This window comes from Pleurodeles waltl, chromosome 1_2, assembly GCF_031143425.1.
Source record: "Pleurodeles waltl isolate 20211129_DDA chromosome 1_2, aPleWal1.hap1.20221129, whole genome shotgun sequence".
NCBI classification, from domain to species: Eukaryota; Metazoa; Chordata; class Amphibia; order Caudata; family Salamandridae; genus Pleurodeles; species Pleurodeles waltl.
The window spans coordinates 246,252,781-246,273,696 of NC_090437.1; positions in this window are offsets into that span (position 1 = coordinate 246,252,781).

Below are 20,916 nucleotides of genomic sequence, written 5' to 3' on the forward strand. Positions count from 1 at the left end.
AGCACTCTATCCTGCGATGCTTAGCTCCCTCAGTTGTGCTCCGGCGGCTTGGGATCCCTTTGTGTAGTACTGCAATGACCGCATTTTGCAACTCCTTTGTCCCTGTGTTCTGGGACTCCTGTGGGTGCTGCCTGGTCTTCTGAAGGCTCTCTAAAGTGCTTTAGAGCCCCCTCTGTCTCCTCAGTCTGAGTTGAGGCACCCACGTCCCTCCTGGGCCCAGGTAGCGCTTTTTCCAGCCTACCACGACATTTGTGTGAGCCAAGGCTTGTTGGCGGAATCCAACGACCAAAACCAGCCTGCACCCATCAACTCAATGTGAGACATCTCTTGCACCAAGCAAGAACCCGCAGCTGTCTTCTATGGTGCATTTCTGACTTCTTCATCCAACCGGAGAATCCACTTTTGCACCTTCTTCCAGGTTAGCAAGGGCTTCTGTTCTTCCTGGACTCTCCATCAACTTCTGGACTTGGTCTCCTCTCCTCAGGTCTTCAGGTCCAAAAATCCATCATTGGTTTCTTGCAGTCTTGCTTGGTTTTTGCATAATCCTTTACCACAACTTCTAGTGTGTTCTGAGGAAACTTGCTATACTTTACTCCTGTTTTCCTGGGCTCTGGTGTGGGGTAATTTACTTACCTTTGGTGTTTTCCTACACTCCCAGCACCCCTCTGCACACTACACTTTCCTAGGGGGGACACTGACATTCTTATTCCTCTATTTTAATATTTGGTTTGTGTTGCCCCTGGACCCATTACAACTTATTTTGTTTTTCACTGTTTGCACTATTCAATGACTTTTTACTTACCTGATTTTCATTACTAGTGTATATATTGTGTATAATAGTTACCTCCAGAGGGAGTATAGCCTCTAAGATATTTTTGGCCTTGTGTCCCCAAAATGAAGTACCTTTATTTTTGGTAACTCTGAGTATTGTCTTTTCTTGTGTGTACTGTGTGTCGAGACAGGGCCACTCATCTGAAAAGCAGCATGTCTGCAGGGGCGATGGTATGCCCCGACCTCCTGGAACACTTCTTGTCACTTCCCGGTGAACACAGAAACCCTGGCAGGTGTCCCAAAAGGAAAGGGGGAGTGGAAGAGAGAGAGACAAAACACTGCCACGTCTTGCCGGTCCAGCCAGGCACACTGTATCTTCGGGGGGCATGTCGTTGTTTAGTGATAGCAGAGTTGGTGCACTCAACTTCCTTGAAACTGAATCTCTCTGTTATGGGCACAGGAGTGGTAGAAGAACATGCTCCAGCACTTTTCTTGGATAATAATAACTGTTGGCACAATTACTAACACTGCATTACCAAAAACCCAAACTGAGTACCATTACAATAGGTACTGCTACACTAGGGCTGGCTTCACAGAGATTCACTGTTGCACACTCCAATTAGAACTGTGGTTGCACTTATCATGCACAAGAAAGACAAACAAGGGCATTCATTATATCACATATAACTTTCCTGCATGCATAGGGTTAAACTAAAAGGAACAAAAACAATCCAATAAATACAAATGTTCACTCTGGGTTCAAACAGTTAGGGTGGCACAGTTTGGTTTGGTTTCACTCTGTGTGTGAAAAACCCTTCAAAAAGCAAATTCCTCAAACCTGAAACACAGGCATGAATGACACACTTTAAATCCAAGAGTTAAGCTATTACAGAAAGAAAAGTCACGTAAATGTTCTTTTATATTGCACTGTCACTTTTTGTAGTACTTGAGCTCAAGCAGATTTCCTGAAGCACATTTAGGCAAGTAACTATAATAATAATGTAGAATGTTCAGAAATGCATTTGTCTCTTCAAGATAAGCACTCCGCCAAAATACGAGGTCTGAAATACACCAGCTGTTCTAGGAAAGCACGGCGCTCAAAGAACAAACTCTCTGGAGAATACTTGTCACTTAGTTGCAGTCTTTTCCGGTGTGCTGGAGGAATGCCTGGTGTCAGCTGGTACAGGAACGAAGAAAAGAATAGCCTCAAAAGTCCTGAATATGAGGATGACAGCAGGGACTAGATTGCCAAGTCAGATGCTGAGATCAGGAAGCAAAACAAAGCCAAGCAGGGAGGCATGCTTTACTCTGCTATTTATAGCCAATCAGGAAAGCAGTTGAGATGAGTCACCATGCTCAATTAGAAGCACATGTCTACACCTGCTTACATTAGCAAACAAGCATTGGTAAAACAAGCATTGATAAAACCAATTGTGTAGCAAAGCACATTATGTTTACTTAGATGCGTGAAGGTTTTACCCAAGAACAGAGATATGATTTAACCCTAATCCCTAGGGACGCTGACAGATAACGCAGGAGGCACCTTGGAGATTCCTGACACTGTGTGACAATAGTGGTATTGCAAGAGCTTTGCATGTCTCCTAGTTCAGCCTTGGCTGCTCTGCTACAGCTACCTCTAGACAGCCGAAGCTGCTAGACACTGCCTACATTTCACTAAGGTGGATCACTGGACCTTGTAGAAGGTGTAAGTACCTCTGCTACCCTCTACAAACCAGGCCAGCTTCTCACACATCTACTTCACTTTCTACATAAGTTCCACTCAGGTCTACCTTTAAGACTGCACCTAACATACAATCATCCTCCTCTCTCAGGCACTGTCATTGTAATTGATTAGGGCAAATTCCAGTAGGGTTTTCAGAAGCAGAAAAGAACTGCGAGAAGCACTGTCCTCGATCAATAAAAGGTTCTGCTTAATTCTGGGATTTGGGTTGTAATTAAACCCTTGGTTTTGCATTATATGATTTACTATTGGAACTTGTGGCATTTTTTAATTATATGGTCTCTAATTTTGCATGTTCTGTAAAGGGGTCTGTTGAGTTGGGGCTGCTGACTTAATTGCCTCACTCAGAGACATTGCTCTCTTGTTCTGTAACTGAGGATTTGTTCGGGCATCAATTTGTACCCTGGTAGGATTTAGTCTACACTTGTGTTTCCAATGCCCAATCTTGTTAAAAATATTCAATTTGGTGTTCCTTTTCAAGGTGGATTGCTCACACTTGCATTCAAGTTGTCAACAAAACCTCTGCCTCCATAAGAACACTATTCCCTTTAAATATTTACTGAACACCAACCTGGGCACCGATTCTTTGCACATGCATGTGCATACTCGAAACAGAATCTGAACCCAAGTCACTACTCTAAACTAGCTTTGTCTGTGCCACCATGTATTTTTCTTAATCTTTCTCTGTTTGCCCTTTTGAGTATCACTGCAGTACTTTGCAAGCATAAAGACTTCATCTACAGACTAACGGGCATATTTACACGCCCCTTATCCACCAGAGCTTCACTTTTATTGATGCTTCTGTGGTATAGTGTGCCCGTCCATATTTACAAGGCCATGCAAAGCCACCTTGCATGGCTTTTCATGGCCTTGTGAATAAGGCCCCCTTTTACTCATTACACTGCATGAAAGGGGCATTCCATGGGTGTTGTGGTGTTCCCATACTACCCCCATGGAATCTGATGCATTCCCATATTTAGAAGACGGCGAATGCGTCAGACTCTTATGCCAGCCCAGTGGTGACGTAAAAGTGGTTGCAATGAGGTGAAATATCTTTATTTCTTCTTGTGTTCCTCTTTCTATGTGTTTCTATTCTGCAGCACACATAGAAGGAAGAAAACACTATTAATGATTGTTAATCAATTGTGAACAATATCCCTGCAACTCAGGCACCCTTGATTCATGGTGCAAGAGTGCCTGTGGTGGTACTAGGTTGCAAATGTGCACCAGTACTTATTAAAGTACAGGGATGCATCATATTGCTTTCCTGATGGTGCAGCTCAGACCTGCAAGATGGCGTGCGGTGCTGGGATGCATCATTATTTTATAAATATGCACTTAAGTCTGCCAACATATCACATTGTACTGTATCTGAGATATACGTTTTGAGCACAACCCAAGCATGAACGCTGAAATGTAACAACTAAGGCGTCTGCAGCTTGACCCCTGATTCAACTGTTCTGTCTGTAAATCTGCATTAACTTCTCATATTGAGCATGCATGGATTCCTTTGGTTCTGGGTTGCCCTCACAAGGGTGGACCAATTCACCTCTTTCTGGGGAACTTTCAGATTCAAATATTCAACTACCTCCCTGCACTTTATCGATAAATCAGGAGATGGACCATTTTGGGCTCTTCTAGTGGGTTCTTGTGTGGTGTGTGGGTCAGTTCAAAACCCATTTGCATTCCATCCATGGATCCTGGAGAACAACATCTTCAAACAATGAATTCAGATCTTCATCCTCATACCACTTCTGTAGTTCCTACCTTGGATTGGAGAATTTCTTTGCAAATGAAATAAGATCAGATCGACTTCACTGCACATGTACTTCTCTCAAAGGGAATCCAAAAATTACTCAGGACTCAGAATTACAATCCTTTCACTTTTAACTTTACTCGCTACCTTTTTTCTTTTTCACCTTGCCCCTACTTTCTTTGCCCATTTTTCCTTGTATTACTTCAGTTCTCTCCAATTCGTGGGACCACTTATTAATTCCTTAACATGTACTTTCAAACTCAGGGTTCTCATTTTCTTTATGTCGTCAGCACATTAAGAAATGTTCCCTCAAGTTTTTCTTCTCACACAGATTAATTTTATATTCCTCAGCCAAGTTCTTCAATTAGTCATGTGTCTCAAAGGCATATGTAGCTTCTTCCTTACTTATGCTTCTCAGCTCAGTCTCATCATTAGTGTTCAATTTCTGTATGCCCATTATACCCTTGAGGATATCTTCAAATTGGCTGTGCATTTGCAGCACATTTTTTTCTTTGAGCGCTGGCTCTTTGTAGGGAGACTGTGATTCTATACCTGCAACAGTAATGACAACATGTGTAACAGTAAGATCAGTAGATGAACCGGCAATAGCAGTAATCTTTTCCACTTCTGGTGCAGTGAGGGCAATGGATACATTTGGACCCTCAGTTGTACCAGTTCTTGATTCCCCTGTCCCCATTCCCTATGGTGTTGGCCCACAGAAGGGGGACACAGCCTGATATGGAAGTGGCCATGACATTAGTAAATCATCTAGTATTCAGTGGAATTGGGATCACTAGCTCACTACACTGAAACACGAGGTTAGGATCATCCTGGATTTACATATGACAATGAATGCCCATAATAATAATAATCTGATTCCGTGCTCCAGTAATCATCTGAAAATGTTCTGTAAAACAAACTATTTGCTACTGTTGCTTAGAGAGCCATCATTGCTAGAGTTTTAATGGGCTGAAAAAATTGAACATTGTAACTTTTGTTGGGAGGTACTTCCTAAACAGGTATGAAAAAAAACAACTAAATGTGTAATTTGCCTTCTATGGCAGTTAGAACGTTTTTATTTCTACCCATAGATTCCTCACCTTTTGAATATTCACCAGGTATCAGGCTGAATCCATAAACTTGGTAGCAGTACCCCTGCAACATTCCACTATGGAAGTGACACACAGAGCCACTCACAAATGCTGTTCCTTTCTTTCAACACCAGCAAACACAAACCCTGAGCTACCTGTTGCCTCTTTATAAGACACCTATCTTCTAAATTTGTTTGAAACTCCAGCGTGCAAGGGAAAATGTCACCTCCCAATACTACAGGGTTTAAACCTTGTGAGGACTGTTGCAAGAAAATGTCATAGATATATCCCCACTAATTTGCCTTTGGTACCTGGAATTGGAACACAACTCAAACACCTGCTGTGACTACCTCTTGATGAATCCCAAGGATATTCGGGAAAATAAGATGAATTCTACATTGCTGAGCACTGAAAAACTCCATGGCATGACAGTTCAAAGTTGAAAGGAAGGTCCCATTCCCAATCCCAAAGTTGTTCCAGTGGCCACTCATTGTAATGGTGGAAGTCTTCAGTAAGTCAAAGAAAAAACATAAAACGTTCAAGTTGAACTTGGCCCTTTCCTTACTCTCTTGAATTCCAGAGAAGGCTTTAAGGTGTCAAAGTGCCTCCTAGTCTTGCTCCCAAAAACATTAGCCTTCAAAGCTGACTCCCACCTTTATCACAGAGCAACCCAAGTTTCTAGGGATGTCAGTGATGCTGAAGTAAATCCAACAATTATTTGAAGCCATGCTGGGGCCCTTTGACACATTACCAGCTTCCTGTGATGGCCCCCAAGGATCTGTGAAGGTTTTCACCTTCAGCACCTGTAACATGCACTGGACCTGCACCAGCTTTGTTTCTAACTTTGTTCCCTGATGCCACGTCCAAATATGGATCATCAACTCCAATGCTTTCAATGTGGGAGGCATCAGCATTGATGTCAGACAACAAAGCGCACCTCATTGTGCTTCCCGACTTCAAGTGAGCACCACTCCCACTCGACTGACTCTCACCAACTCGCACCTTGAACCATCTGGGCCACAGACTTTGGGCACCCCATCAGTCTTTGATACTCTGCCTTGCCTCCAGAAAGGGCTGAAATTATACATGTTTGAATTTGAATGGAATCTATTCATGATGTGTAAGATGTTGGGTATGAATTTGCCCAACCGTATGCAGGTGACAGGTATGAGGACCTTCTGGATGCCAGTGGCTTGGAAACTTTGCTAGACACTGGGATAATTTCACATCCATTGCCTGCCACCTAAGAAAGCACCTTCTTCATAGTAGTCTTGTGAAGGCATCCTAAGGCTCTCAAGCTCCAGTTATCAACTATGGAGGTGTAGAAGAATGTCTTTATGGAGGAGCTTCAGGCTGGGTAAACAAACATGAGCCCTACTTCCTTTTATTGAAGCAGTCAAAGATACCTTTCTTGGGGCTTGAGCTAAAGCCTGTTCCTCCTGGGAAGAGACAGATAGCACAACACCACTATCCAGCACTGGGTGATCTGGACTTTTTGACTCCGCTCCTCATGCCTGAGAGCCTATCAGGCAAACCTCAACGACCAAGGTCAACTCTACTGCTTCCTGGCCCACTCCTCCAGACAAGGAGTCAAAGTGCATCAAAACCTTTTGGTAAGCATGTTTTTTCTCCAACAAGCTTGGCACTACATTCTGTTAACATCAGCTGCCATTTAGGGTGTTAAACTCATGATGCCCTTTGAGATTCCTACACACAAGTCATGCCCAGTGTACCTGCCAACTTGCGTCCTGTCCTCACATTGGCTACCCAAGAAGTCTGTGACATGGCCTAATTTACCATCTGTGAATAAATACCACAGATTGCCTAGGTATGCCAATTGTCATTAGTGAGGCTATCAAGATACACACCTGGATGAGGTCCACATGCTTCTCCGGCAAAGTTCAGTCCACACTAATGGATATGCCTTTCGATGGCTCTAGCCTTTTTGTGAGAAGGCAGATTTGGTCCATGAGTGTTTTAAAGATATCAGGGTCATGGTATGCTCCATGGGACTGCCATTCACCATGTCAGCTGCACCAACAGTTTCACACTCACCTAGCTATGGTTGGGGTTTCCAATATCACCATCAAGTCCAGCAAGCCCAACAGCCTTTTTGTGGCCAAGGCTGTGGTACCCACTAACCACATGGACAACAGGGGCCGCTTCTAGCACAGTCTTCCACCCCTGCTGCCACTGCCTCAAAACATTTTTAACATGTCCTTTGAGGCACACAGCAACCAGATTGTCTGACAAGGTTAACTCCCTACCAATTCTAGTTCCCCAGCCACACCTTCTACCATCTACAGAATGGTCAATGGAGGACCATCTGCACCTGCTGCAAAAGGAAGTGCAGGCTTTTCTGGCAAAATGACCTACAGAGATGGTGCCAGAGTCAGAGCAGACTTTGGTGGTTAGTCCTTGTACTTTCTGGTGATGAAGAACAGATGCTTCTGTCCTGTTGTGGACCTTCACACTCTCAATACCTTTCTCTGGAAGAACAAGTTCAAGATGTTCACCCTGGCACAGGTTGTCTGCTCTTGACCCTGAAGGCTGGTTGGTAGAGTTGTATCTGTAGGATGCTTACATTCACATTCCGGACTTGCAGGCCCACAGGCACTAACTGCTGTTTATGGTGAGGCAGGAGCATTTTCAGTTTGCTTTGCTCCCCTTTGGCCTCCCCAGTGCCCTACTGTTGTTCACAAAGGTGATGGTGGTGACTGTAGCCCATCTTTCGTGGTCAGTGGTTTTAGTTTAGTCCTACCTCGATGACTGGATTTTGAAGATGGATTTGCCCAATGAAGTAGTCACCCACCTCCAGACTAGAGGCAAACCACCACATTTTGTTGGGGTTCACTATAAAAGTGCCAAAGTTACTCTTGACTCCTTGGCAGACACTACCTTTCTTCAGAGCCATTCTGGGCAAGGTGCAGCTTTGTCCCTTTCCCCCCAGAACGGACAGGCAGGGCATTCAAGCTGTGATCCCAATGTTTTTCCTGAATCTCAGATAGGAGAATTCTGAGGCTGCTAGGACTAATGTCATCCTGCATCCTGTTGGTCAAGCACAGCAGGTGGCATATGCGAGCTCTGAAGTTTACCTGAAGCCCCATTGAGTAAAGATTCAGAGGGGCCACTCTGATAAATTCCAGATTTCAGGGGAGGCTGCAAAGGATCTGCAGTGGTGATTGCGGGACCTCGATTGAGTCAGTGGTAGCCTCCCATCCTTACCCCCATCCACAACTAACAGTGATGACCGATTTGTCACTTCTGGGTTAGGATTGCCACTTTGGGAAGGTAGATATCAGAGAAGCCTTAATGTCACATCAGCCTTCTTAAGCTGTGGGCCATTTGGCTGACATTAAAGACTTTCCCACCATCCATCAAAGGTAGGCTGGGGCAGGTGCTCACAGACAACATTACAGCCATGTTGTATCGGAGGTGTGGGGTCTTGAGCCCTGTGCTAGGCCCTGTGAAAATGACTGAAATACCAGGAGATTTTCCTGGTAGCACACTACCTCGTGGGATCTCTAAACACCAGCAAAGGTGAGCTCAACCTCCAAAGCCTAGTGGATCATAAGTGGCACTTACATCTGGAGGTAGCATAAGGTATCATCTGCAAATGGGGAGAACCTTGACCTGATCTTTGTGCCATTGTCAATAAATCACAATGTCAGCACTTCTGCGTTTTGGAGTTTCCATGCGGAGACATTCGAACTAGAGTGATACTTGTAATTCCAATACTCCTTTCCATTGATATCCCTTCTGCCTCAAGTTCTCAAGAAGATCAGGAATGACTGGGCCCGAATCATCCTAGTCGCACCGGACTGGGCATGGAGACTGTGGTATCCAGAACTCCTGTGCATGAGCATCTGTTGTCCGATCCGGCTGCCACTTCGTGAAGATCATCTGCCACTGCAGAATCAAGTCAGGGTCCTGTTCCCGCGCCTGTGAAATCTTCACCTCTATGCTTGGAGATTGAGCAGTGATACTTGGCTTCATTTGACCTCCCTCCTGAGCTTGTATATGTGGATTTGGCAGCCAGGCATCCCTCAACATCCCTTTTGTGTTTTCCCTAGGTCAGCAAGGACTTGCATTGGACACAATTAAGAAGTACATGTTAGCTTTTTTGGCTTTTTTACAGATGCAGGTGATCTCTCTTTGTTGAAATCACCCCTTTTAAAGGGCTTGCAAGATATGTGTTTCTGTCCCCTCCCTTTATCATGCCACGCTGGGACCTTAACTTGGTCCTTGTCTTCCTAATGTGTACTCCTTTTAAACCACAGGACAGATGTCTACTACAACTTCTTACCCTCAAGACAGTGTTTCTCATTACCTTACAAATGGCACAACAGGTGAGTGCGCTATAACCCCCCTCCTTCACCCCACCTTACACTACTTACGTCCCAGACAAGCTTGTCTAAAGAACCTAAGCTTCCTTTCTTACAAAAGTGGTGACTCCTTTTCACATTGGTCAAAACATCACCCTACTGTTGTTCTTTGCATGCCTCACACCTCTAAAGAGAAGAGACTCCATTGGCTGAATCCCAAAAGGGTTCTTACCTTTTACCAAATCTTAACAGAAAACATCCTGTGGATGAATAACTATTTGTGCGTCTTGCTTGAACGAAGAAGGGCATTGCAGGAAGAGGACCATGCCTCATGTTCAGAATCAAAATCTGCTACAAATTAGCCAAGGTTTCCGGACTCATTCTACCAGTGTTGAGAATGATACTACTGCATTGGTATGTGGCATCACTTCATATGTTCGTAAAGTATTACTATCAGGACAGCCAGGTCAATCAGTAATGCTCTTTATAGCTCTAACTACTCGCAGATTCCTCAAGACCCTCTCATCCTTCCCTTTGGCGACCTGTACTCTTTTTCCCCTACCAATATCAGAAGTATAGGGATCTGCAGACTGGTCAAAGCCAGTTTGCTTTGGGGGTCTGCATCTGGTGATGCGAACAGCCTTGAAAGCAACTGATGTCAGTGTGTGTGAGTGGCACCAATGTGGGGTTCAATGTCGTCATTTCCGGCATGGAACAATGCTCGCATGCAGCATCACTTACTAGCACGCTGAGGTACGTCTGGGAAATGTTCGGATCCAAAGACAGCAGTTGCATCATTTTTTGTGACAACGGTTGCGCAAACCTTTAACTCGTATCTATGAGGCCATGCAAAGCCACTCGGAGTGGGTTTGCATGTCCTTATAGATATGGAATAAGACAAGGAAGCATAAATTGCTCATTGCCTTACTCTGCACAAGGAAGGCATTCCATGGGCATTGTGTGGGTGTTCCCAAGCAACTTCCAATGATTGCCACACATCCTCAGATTTACAAGAGCTTTTAAAACTGGGGATACACAAAAACCTCATGCCTCCCCAGGGGAGGTGCATCCTCGCCCTTTCGTCTTTCTATGTGTGCTGCATTCGGAAGCACACCTAGAAAGAAGAAAAAGGATCCATTGATTATTTTTGTGCAGAAGGTGTCCCTTCCTGCACAAAAACAATCCTGCATGCAATGCAGGCACCCTTGCATGATGGTGCAAGGGTGCCTATGTTGAAGCTAGGCAGCCCATTGTGTGCCAGCACAGTGGGAAGGACAGGAATGTGCTGTATGCTATAGATATGGTGCATTCCTGCCCTTTTACTTTGATGCAGGGCAGCACAGCAAGCTGACTTGCTGTGCTGCCCTGTGCCAAATCCCGAAAAACATGCCCCCCAGTCTGATACCTGTGGAATATTTGAAAGTTGAAGAACCTGTAGTAAGATAGACTATCTACCAGAGTAACTTGTTTATTTGGCCACATTATTGTTATGTTGTATAATTGGAAAACTAAATGAAGATGGAAAAAAGGGGTTCATTATGTCCATATTTACCAAATATTAAAGAAATTCCAATATTTAACAGCGTAAAAAACCTTACTTTGGTTCAAACATTTCTTTATGGCTCAACAATGGATTGCTTTAGGGCTTATTAACCTGTGATGGCTCTTTATTCAACCAACAAGAATCTTCAGATATCTCAGATGCTTATGAGAGGAAAAGCTGGGGGTAGAACTTTCCAACTTTAACCAGGAACAGCACTCCACTGCCTTTTCACTAGGTTTGTGCAATAGAAATACCATATACATACGTAAATGCATACATGCTTGCTTTGGAATGTCTTGATGAACAATATAAGATATATTAGGAAGTTGGTTTATTTTGAGAAGACAGTGAAATCTCATTTGATTGCTCAGCTGTCACTGTTGTGGAGTGCTTAGTTATCCTTTTAGTTCTATACAGCTACTAGCAACTTGATTGATCAATTTACAATGTTATGTGAACCAACCTACAGAAACATTAACGTAGTTAAGGACTTCCAGAGTTGTCCTTTTTTCTATAAGACTTCAATCAGGCCTAGGCTTTGGAGGCCCCTGATGCTGAAGTAAGCTCTGGGAGAAGAGAAAAATCTATTATCTACCATGGAGGAGAGAAGGCTCCTGGTTGGGTGACACAAGAGCAACTGAGAAAACTGAAACTTTTGTGGAAATTGTCTTGAGGACGTGAGAAAAATACAAGTTCCAAATACTTGCAGCCAAGGTGGACTTACCTGAGATTAACATATCTTTGTAGAGAGTATCCCATGCTGTCTAGTTGTCAAGTCTTGGTTGTCTCTAGTGTTAGAAAATCCCTCTTTTTTCATGATTACCCCAAGATTTTGGACTGATGCTGCTGGTGTTTAATAGGGATTTCTAGCTGCAGATTCCTTACCTTTGAATATTCCCTAGGCATCAGACTAGATCTGGAAAATCTTGAGCAGCACTCCTGCATGTCGGTAGGTGGCATGGAAAGGCTCTGCCACTGCACCCGTCGCACCCCTTCAACTCCGCCGGCTCCATTCCGAGCCGGCTTCATTGTTGAAGGGGCTGTCCCGCTGGGCCGGCCGGCGGTCTTCCGGCGGTCGCCCGCCGGCCCAGCGGGAAAGCCGGAATGGCCGCCGCGGTCTTTTGACAGCGGTGCGGTCTATCGGCAGTAACCGCTTGGCGGGCGGAGACCGCCGACCGCCGTGGTCAGAATGACCACCATAGTGAGTTGGAGGAAAATCCTATCCAAAAAGCACAGGGTTATTTATTAAGGAAAAATGCATTCTCACATCCATTTTTTACATGAGGGTGCATTTTTGAGTTAAGAAATAGCACTAAAAGCAGAATGACTGTTTCCACATAATTACAGAGAACATTGTGGAATTCTTAGGTAATTCCCCCTGCTTATGCTACATGGAATTATGTGAGTTACCCTCACCCCTACATTCTGCTCCCACTGTGCTAGGAATATCCCCTAGGAAGCCATTGGGTTCTAAATCCTGGGGACTTGTCACAGCAAATGTCTTTGATAGAGCCCATCTGGGTTGTCTCTGGTGCCTGGAGCCAGACCGTGACTCCAGGAACTGTCCCAACTGCTGCACCATGAACCTGAAGGTGATTCAGAAGCTACTGGCAGCCTGCATCAGAAGACCATACAGAGCTCTGTGTCCATGTCCAGGTCCTTGGAAGGACCGAGGCCTGCTCTCTGAGTAGTTCCCATTGGTTGTTGTTGCATTTGAAGTCATTTTTTTGATAAGTCTCATAAGAACAGAAATGTAAGTAGTTGAAGCATACTTTGACTTCAAAGCACAGGTCCAAGTCATCTCAAGTTCATAACTTTCACTGGGGTTTGGCCCCATGGTATTGATTCCAGTGCTGCTGACACCGCCCACAGTGCCAAATCTTTAATAATTCCTGACTCCAATGCCTAACTGGGCCAGCATAATTCGATGTCCACATCGGCACTGACTGGACCCCAGGTCAGAGACTGTGGGGGTTATTCCGCCGGGGCCGGGGTCGGCATGAGCACCGCCAACAGGCTGGCGGTGCTCCGCAGGGCATTCTGACCGCGGCGGTATGGCCGCGGTCAGAATAGGAAAACCGGCGGTGTCCCGCCGGTTTTCCGCTGCCCTGAGGAATCCCAAGCTGCGCCGCCATGGGGGATTCCGACCCCCTCACCGCCATCCTGTTCCTGGCGGTTCCGACCGCCAGGAACAGGATGGCGGTGAGGGGTGTTGTGGGGCCCCTGGGGGCCCCTGCAGTGCCCATGCCAATGGCATGGGCACTGCAGGGGCCCCCGTAAGAGGGCCCCACTTTTTATTTCAGTGTCTGCTTAGCAGACACTGAAATTCGCGACGGGTGCTACTGCACCCGTCGCACCCTTCCCACTCCGCCGGCTCCATTCGGAGCCGGCTTCCTCGTGGGAAGGGGTTTCCCGCTGGGCTGGCGGGCGGCCTTCTGGCGGTCGCCCGCCAGCCCAGCGGGAAAGCCAGAATGGCCTCCGCGGTCTTTCGACCGCAGAGCGGCCATATGGCGGTTCCCGCCAGGCGGGCGGCAACCACCGCCCGCCGGCCTCAGAATGAGACCCTGTGTCTTCTTTTCTTGTCAGTCCCTGTGGAGATTTTGGCTAGAGTGGTTCTAGTGATACTTATGACTACCCTGACTCCCACGAAGGACCAACTGGAAGATGACTGGTATTAGGAGGTAACTTGGACACCTCACCAAAAACTGGACTGGTTTATCCTTCAAGTTTGGCTATGAAGGAATGGGTCTCCACTGCTCTTGTAGTGAGAACGGCAGCTGAGATCCTCAACCTTCAGCTGCCCTATGGGGAAGTGAGGACCAATGTCTTGACCGAGGTGCTTCAGCCTGAGGTATCCCCCTCAGAACCCTTCTACTCTTCAATTAAGCTCTCTCTGATGTCTTGCTTGGGGGTAAGACCAAGCCCTACATAAGAGCTCCCGTGCACAAGACAACTACATGTTTCCACAATCCTGCTTCTGGGGACCCCCCTTTCCTCACCCTGCACCCCACCCCTGAGAGCCTGGTGGTGCAGGTCTCAATGTATAAGGTGAATCCTGCCATGTTCCCTTTCACTCCACGATACAGGAAATGCGAGAAGCTGGACACCTTTGGGAAGAGGACTTTCTTTTCCTCCAGCCTTGTATTACATTTGGTGACCACAGCATGCCTCTTAGACCTATATAGCCACACTGTGTGGGACTAGATTGCACAAGTGCTGCCTATGGTCCTGGAGGAGGCCCCAGCCTTCCTGAACCAGGTGATTGGAGATGGCAGGGACACATAAAAGATTGCCATTAGAGGGGAACTGGATACACCAGACTTGCTCAGCAGGGCTATTGCTTCATCAGTGGCACACTGCTGCCACTCCTGGCTGAGGTAATCTGGCTTTTTGGGGGGCTGTCCAGGCATACCCCATGACCACGCCCTTTAATAGCACACACTTGTTCATTGAGAAAGCCAATTCAGCGCTTGAGCACTTCAGGAAAGTAGAGTGACCGCTCATTCATAGGCTCCTTTCCAGCACAGCCACCCCGGCCAAAAGGCTTCCTAATCTTTTTGTGGCCACGGATATGCTCCCTTAAGTCCTGTGGGAGTCAAGGCCAAAGTCCCAGTCTGCCCCCCCCCCAGCAGCCACAGCCTCCAAACACCTTTAGTATGCCCTTGCAACAACAAGGACACCCTTTTGGAGGCAGGATCAGGCACCACCTACCACAATGTTAAGCCATAACTTCGGACAAATGGGTGCTCTAAATTGTTTGGATTATGCGATTTAACTCCTGGAAACCCCGCTGCCCCTGCCCTGCCATTGATGTGACAGAAAGATCAGTCTCTTTTGGCCAAATGAGCCATCAATAGGGCACTGGCATTAGATGTAGGTCATAATTTCTATTTCTGCTACATTCCTGTGCCAAAGAAGGACAGAGGCCTCAACCATATTTCTAGATCTGAATCCTCTCAATAACTTACTTGAGGAAGAAGAAATTCAAGATGCAAACACTTGTTCGTGTCCTGTTTGAGTTGGATCCTGGACACTGGATGGTACTATTTGACCTGCAGGATGCCTATTTTCATATTTATGTCCTGTAGGCCCATTGGTGTTACCTGTGGCTCACTATAATCCAGGAGCATTTACAGCTTGCTTTGCTACCCCTTGATTTCAGCAGTTCACCTCGGGGGTTCACAGAGGTGTTGACAGTGGTTGTAGCACATCTGTGGAAGATGGGGTACCAGCCGTTTCCTCCCTCAATGGATGGCTTCTGAAAGCAGGCTCGCCACAAGCCAGCTGTCACCCACCTCCAAATTACGGCGGACCTCCTGAATTCACTTGGGTTCACTGTCAACATGCCAAAGTCGTACCTGACTCCTTCTCAGACACTCCTGTTCATTGGAACAGATTTTGGAGAGTCCTTCTCCAGACAGAGCTGACAGTGGTGACCAATGCATTGCTTCTTGGCTATGGTGGCCACCTGGGAGAGGTTTACATCAGAGGCCTCCACATGAGTCTTCTGGAGCAGAGGATGATTCACTTGACATTGAAATATTTCCTGCCTTCCATAAAAGAGAAACTAGTCCAGGTGTACACAACAAACACTACCACCATGCGGTACTGCAACAAGCAGGGTAGAGTGGGTTCATGGACCCTGCGCCAGGAGGCTCTGCACCACTGGGCATGGCTGGAATGTCAGGATATTTCCCTGGACATGCAGCACCTGGCAAGATCCCTAAATGCCAGGCCAGACAAATTCAGCCATTAGTGTCCAATGGACCATGAATGCCCCCTGCATCCAGAGGTGGCTCAGGGTGTCTGTCAGGACTGGGGAGAACCTTGGCTAGACCTATTTGCCATCATGGACACCACACATTTCCGCATGCTGGAGTTTACAAAGCAGCTCTCCCTCAGAGACACATTCCAACTAGGCTGGAATACACAATTTCTAAATTTCATGTCACTGATAATTCTCTTTGCCTGAGCTCTGAAGAAGATCAGAACTGACCGGATCCAAGTCATCCTGGTGGCTCCTGACTGGGGGAAGAGAGTTTGGTATCAGAACTCCTGAGCATGAGCCTCCATCCTCCAATCAGGTTGCCCTGTCGCTGGGATCTACTGATGCAGCAACAGGATAGGGTCCTGTACTCAAACCTGTGCACACTCTACCTTCTCACATGGAAATTGAGAGGTGACAGTTGAAGGTATACAACCTCACTCCTGAAGTCTGTGGTGTCATCTTGGCAGGCAAGCATCAATAAAAACTGTAGGTGCCTGCCACTGCAACAAGTTTGCAGTTCAGTGCGCTGAGAAACCCATTGACTCTCCATTTCCTTTCTACTGGCTTTCTTCACACAAACTCTGCAGTGAAATTGAAATCTCTCCTCATGTTCTGTTTTATGGTAATTTCCTCTGCAGAAAAGAACAAAACCATCACTATCAGGGATATGAAAATGCCTGTCAAGAAATACCAAAATGTCAGTTAAAACATGTCATTTTCAACAGACAAATTAATTTAAATTCCCCATTCATAGCTACTTCAAATAATTAAATGCCTAATTATGACTTTGGCAGATGGTATTCTCCATTACAAACATGAAGGATATCCCACCCGCCATTTTATAAGTTCCATAGCATATAATGAAACTTGTAATATGGCAGGCAGGATATCTGTCACATTTGTGACGGAGTATCCCATCTGCCAAGGTTGTAATCAGGCCCTATATCTCATACCCAGCTTTGCACAGTGTTATCATCAATGCTGTCATTTCAGATGTTGCAGTCATGTTATAAATGATGTTGTAGAACAAGTCATCAGTGAATTAACATGAGAAGTAATTAGTACATGGCAAGCGCATGAGTTATGGTTACTTTAGGGGACAAGTTAAAGCATGTTGAGGGGACAAGTGCAGCAAGCTGACCACATAGGCAAGGGGACAGAGGCAGCAAGCTGACTACACAGGGCAGACTGGAGGTGCAGTGGCAGTACACCGGAGCAAGGAGAGCAGGAAAGAGGGGGGAGTGGCATGCACACAGACAAGGGCGGGTACTGAAATGTCCCAGTTATGATTCAGTCAGTAAAATATAACTTGCACCCCACCATGCACAGCATATGACCTCACATAATACACCACATATTACATAATTGACATCATCACTTGTGCCATCTCATAAGCCTAACATATGTGCTTTCCAATTTTATAACATCTCAAATAACACATGCTTGTGTTTTCCAGTTTTAGCGAAGAACAAAGTGTTGATTTGATACAATTGTTGTGCAATAGTTTGTAGCCTAATAGGTACATGAACTCTTACCATTGTTGCTCATTATGTTGGCCTGTGGACAGCACAGTACTCAGGGGTTGATTTAAGAGCCCCTAGCGCTATCGTACCAACACATTTGTGTCATTTTTTTTAGGGTAATGTGGAGTTAGATGGCCAAAAACAAAGTGGCTTATTTACAAAGTGGCCCAATGCATGCATTGCCCCAATTTGTAACCCTTTGTCAGGCATAATGTATGCAAAGGGGACATTCCTCCATTAGGGAGGCTGAAAAAATGGCTCAAAGAAATCCAAGAGATTTTTATCTGCACTTTTAATGCCTGCTCAGAGCAGGCATTAGAAGGAGGCACACCATTATTTACAATGGGCCTCAATGGGCTTTGCAGGACTAGCATAAAAAATGTAAACGCTAATCCTGCAAAGCTCTGGAACTAGTGTAAAAAATGTTGATGCTAGTTCCCCTAACTACCGCCGTGGTGCACCGTATCTGTGATATGGCGCACACATGGTGGTGTAAGGGGGGGTGCTAAGGGGCACAAGAAAAGTGGCGCTGCATTGTGTGCAGCACCACTTTTCTTAAATCAGGCCCTCAGTGTCTCCATCGAACACATTAAGATTGCGGCAATAATCTTGTGGTATCAGCAACTTTTCATCAGAGCTTGTACACAGTATCTTGAAGGGGGCCTCTAACAGCTCCTTTTACAACGGGTATCCTGCAAATTGAGTGTGACAACATTTGCGGACACTAAGGACCGTTGCTATGGAAGTGTAACACTGGTATTCGGTACTTAAAGGTTTTTGTTAATAGTTTCACTGAACTCTACCGTTTTCTTTTAGATCGGGCAGGCTAACAGTAACTGATCTATATACCTTCCCTACCCACTCCCTGCACCCTCAAATCTCAAATGAGAAGCTGATAACTCTGTTCGAATGGTGGGCCCAGGGAAAGATGCGTTGTCCACCTTACTGACTGATAAGGAACTTCGGCCCATAGTTATACTTTTTGACGCAAAACTGCGCAGGCGCAGTTTTGCGTCAAAAATATTACCGCCGGCTAACGCCATTTTGGTGCGCCGTGCGGGCGTCAAATTTATACTTTGACACACGGCGGCGCAAACCACAGATGGGAGTCATTATTTTTGACGCACACCGCAGCGTCAAGTCGTAAAGCAAAATGACGTTAACGCTTCGGAAATGACTGTGGGTCGATTTACGACCTCGCAAACCGGATTTGCACTGTTTTTTGATGAAATAGCGTAAAAAAAAACGCGAACACTGCCATTTCACCAGAGGAGAGGCAAAATGGATCCCAGATGCCACTACAGACCCCAGGAAGATGACAACAGACCAGGAACCAGCCAGGAGGACCCACACAAGAACCTGGACACTTATAAGAAGAAAAGAAAGTGTTGCTTCAGTGCAGAGGAGCAGGAAATTCCGGTTAAAGAGGTGACGGAACACCAGCACCAACTGTTTGTCACCTCAAAGTTGCCAATCAGTAGGAGAGAGGTTATATGGCAACAAATTGTTGACAAGATTAACAGTGTGGCAGAAGTACGCAGAACAGTCATCGAGTGCAAGAAACGCTGGCATGACTGCAAGCGCAGGACCAAGGAAAAGATGGCCAGGAACAGGAAGGCAGCACTGGAGACTGGAGGTGGGAGTCCAGCACACCAGGAGGCCCTGGACCACATGGAGGAGATGGTCACATCCGTCATCCCTGAGGAGATCGTCACAGCGATTCAAGGACAGGACAGCGCAGACTACCAGGAGACAACACACATGCAGGGTAAGTCGCATGGGGAATTGAAATGCACTAATGTCAACTGCAACCGAGGGGGAATACCTACTACACATTGCATGTAAGTCATCATATACAAGGAATGGCATGGGTAAAGGGGCACGGCATGGGGACATGGCCTGCACAGACAGAAGCTGGGGCACACCATTACACTACACCAACAACAGTCCCATGGGGGCATGCTGTCATGCCAACGATGGAGCAAAGGGAAATCCACGCCAGGGGGGAAGGCTACAACGTCAAACTGACATCCCGGCACACGTCAGCCACCATACCCCCCACATTAACTAGGGCCCTCTTAACAACCTCTAGCCATACCGACAACTGGAATGTAACTGCGACAACAGTTGCCACTACCACTTCCACTCTGTGTGCAGCTCAAGTTGCCAATGGCAGTAACCTCCCCATGGATCATACACACCTAAATTAGGGGGTTGAGGATGACAACTTCAACAATCCCCTGAAAAAAGACAAAGGCCCCATTACTGTCAAATGTCAATGCCCATAGTTGTGGCAAACAACAGCCAATTTCAATAAAAATAGGAGCTTCACAGCACTAAGGACATACCCATGCTGCATATGTCAGTATCCATCCTGTGCCTGGGTCACAATGTAACATCCCAAATGTCATACTGCTCAGACAACAGCATTGGGGGGGCACATGTAACTGGTCACCGACATACACCTGCACAGTCAGAGGAGGAAATAGGACACTGCTACGACAATCAGGGCAATCCAATGTACCACACATTCCCCAACATCAGCTGTACACCTTACCAATGCCAACATACATATTGTGTCATAACATTGCTATGCATAGGATATGCCACATGTCAAATACATTTAAGTGGATGTGAAAGATCAGAGTTTGGGGCAGGTCCAGATTGTTAAGTGTGCTGCCAGTGCCATCAGAACACCCACAGCCAGTGAAAGGCCTCAACATGAGAATGAATGTAGACGGAGGGTTGAGTAGGACAAGAGGGTGGCAATTCACTATTTGGCCAAAACCAACACCTAGAAGAGATGATGCAGACAATTCTAATAACGTATTACCATACATGTGGCATGCAGGTGGGCCATAGGCCTGGGAGAATGCCCATCTGAAGGACTGGAGCAATGAACAAGAAACAAGATCACAATGTGAATTCATCACAACGCAGGTATGTCACATCACTCATGCCACAACACAGACACACTAATTGTACCCTGTTTCATTGCAGAGGAAGATGGATCTCCTGCGGATATGCCTGTCCCAGATTACCCTGATGACATGGATGACGAGCTGATGAACATTCCCCAGGAGACTATCCAAAAGGTCCTTGAAACCCTCCAGACCCCATCTTCAGTCACAAGGAGGAGCACATAACCAGCAGCCATCGCAGAGGATCCACCCACCACCCCAATTGTTAAACCTGCCAGATCCAATCCAGCTGAGGACTCAGACGACACAGGCACCAGCTTTGAGAGAACTGTAGTTGGGATACAGCGGGAGCTGGCTAAGGAGGTAGGGGTGGGGATGCAAACTATGGCAGCCAGCCTAGAGGGAGTGCGTTTGTGCATGATGTGTGCATGATGTCATCTGCAGATCAGGCAGCAGCTATGCAAGACCTAACATCTC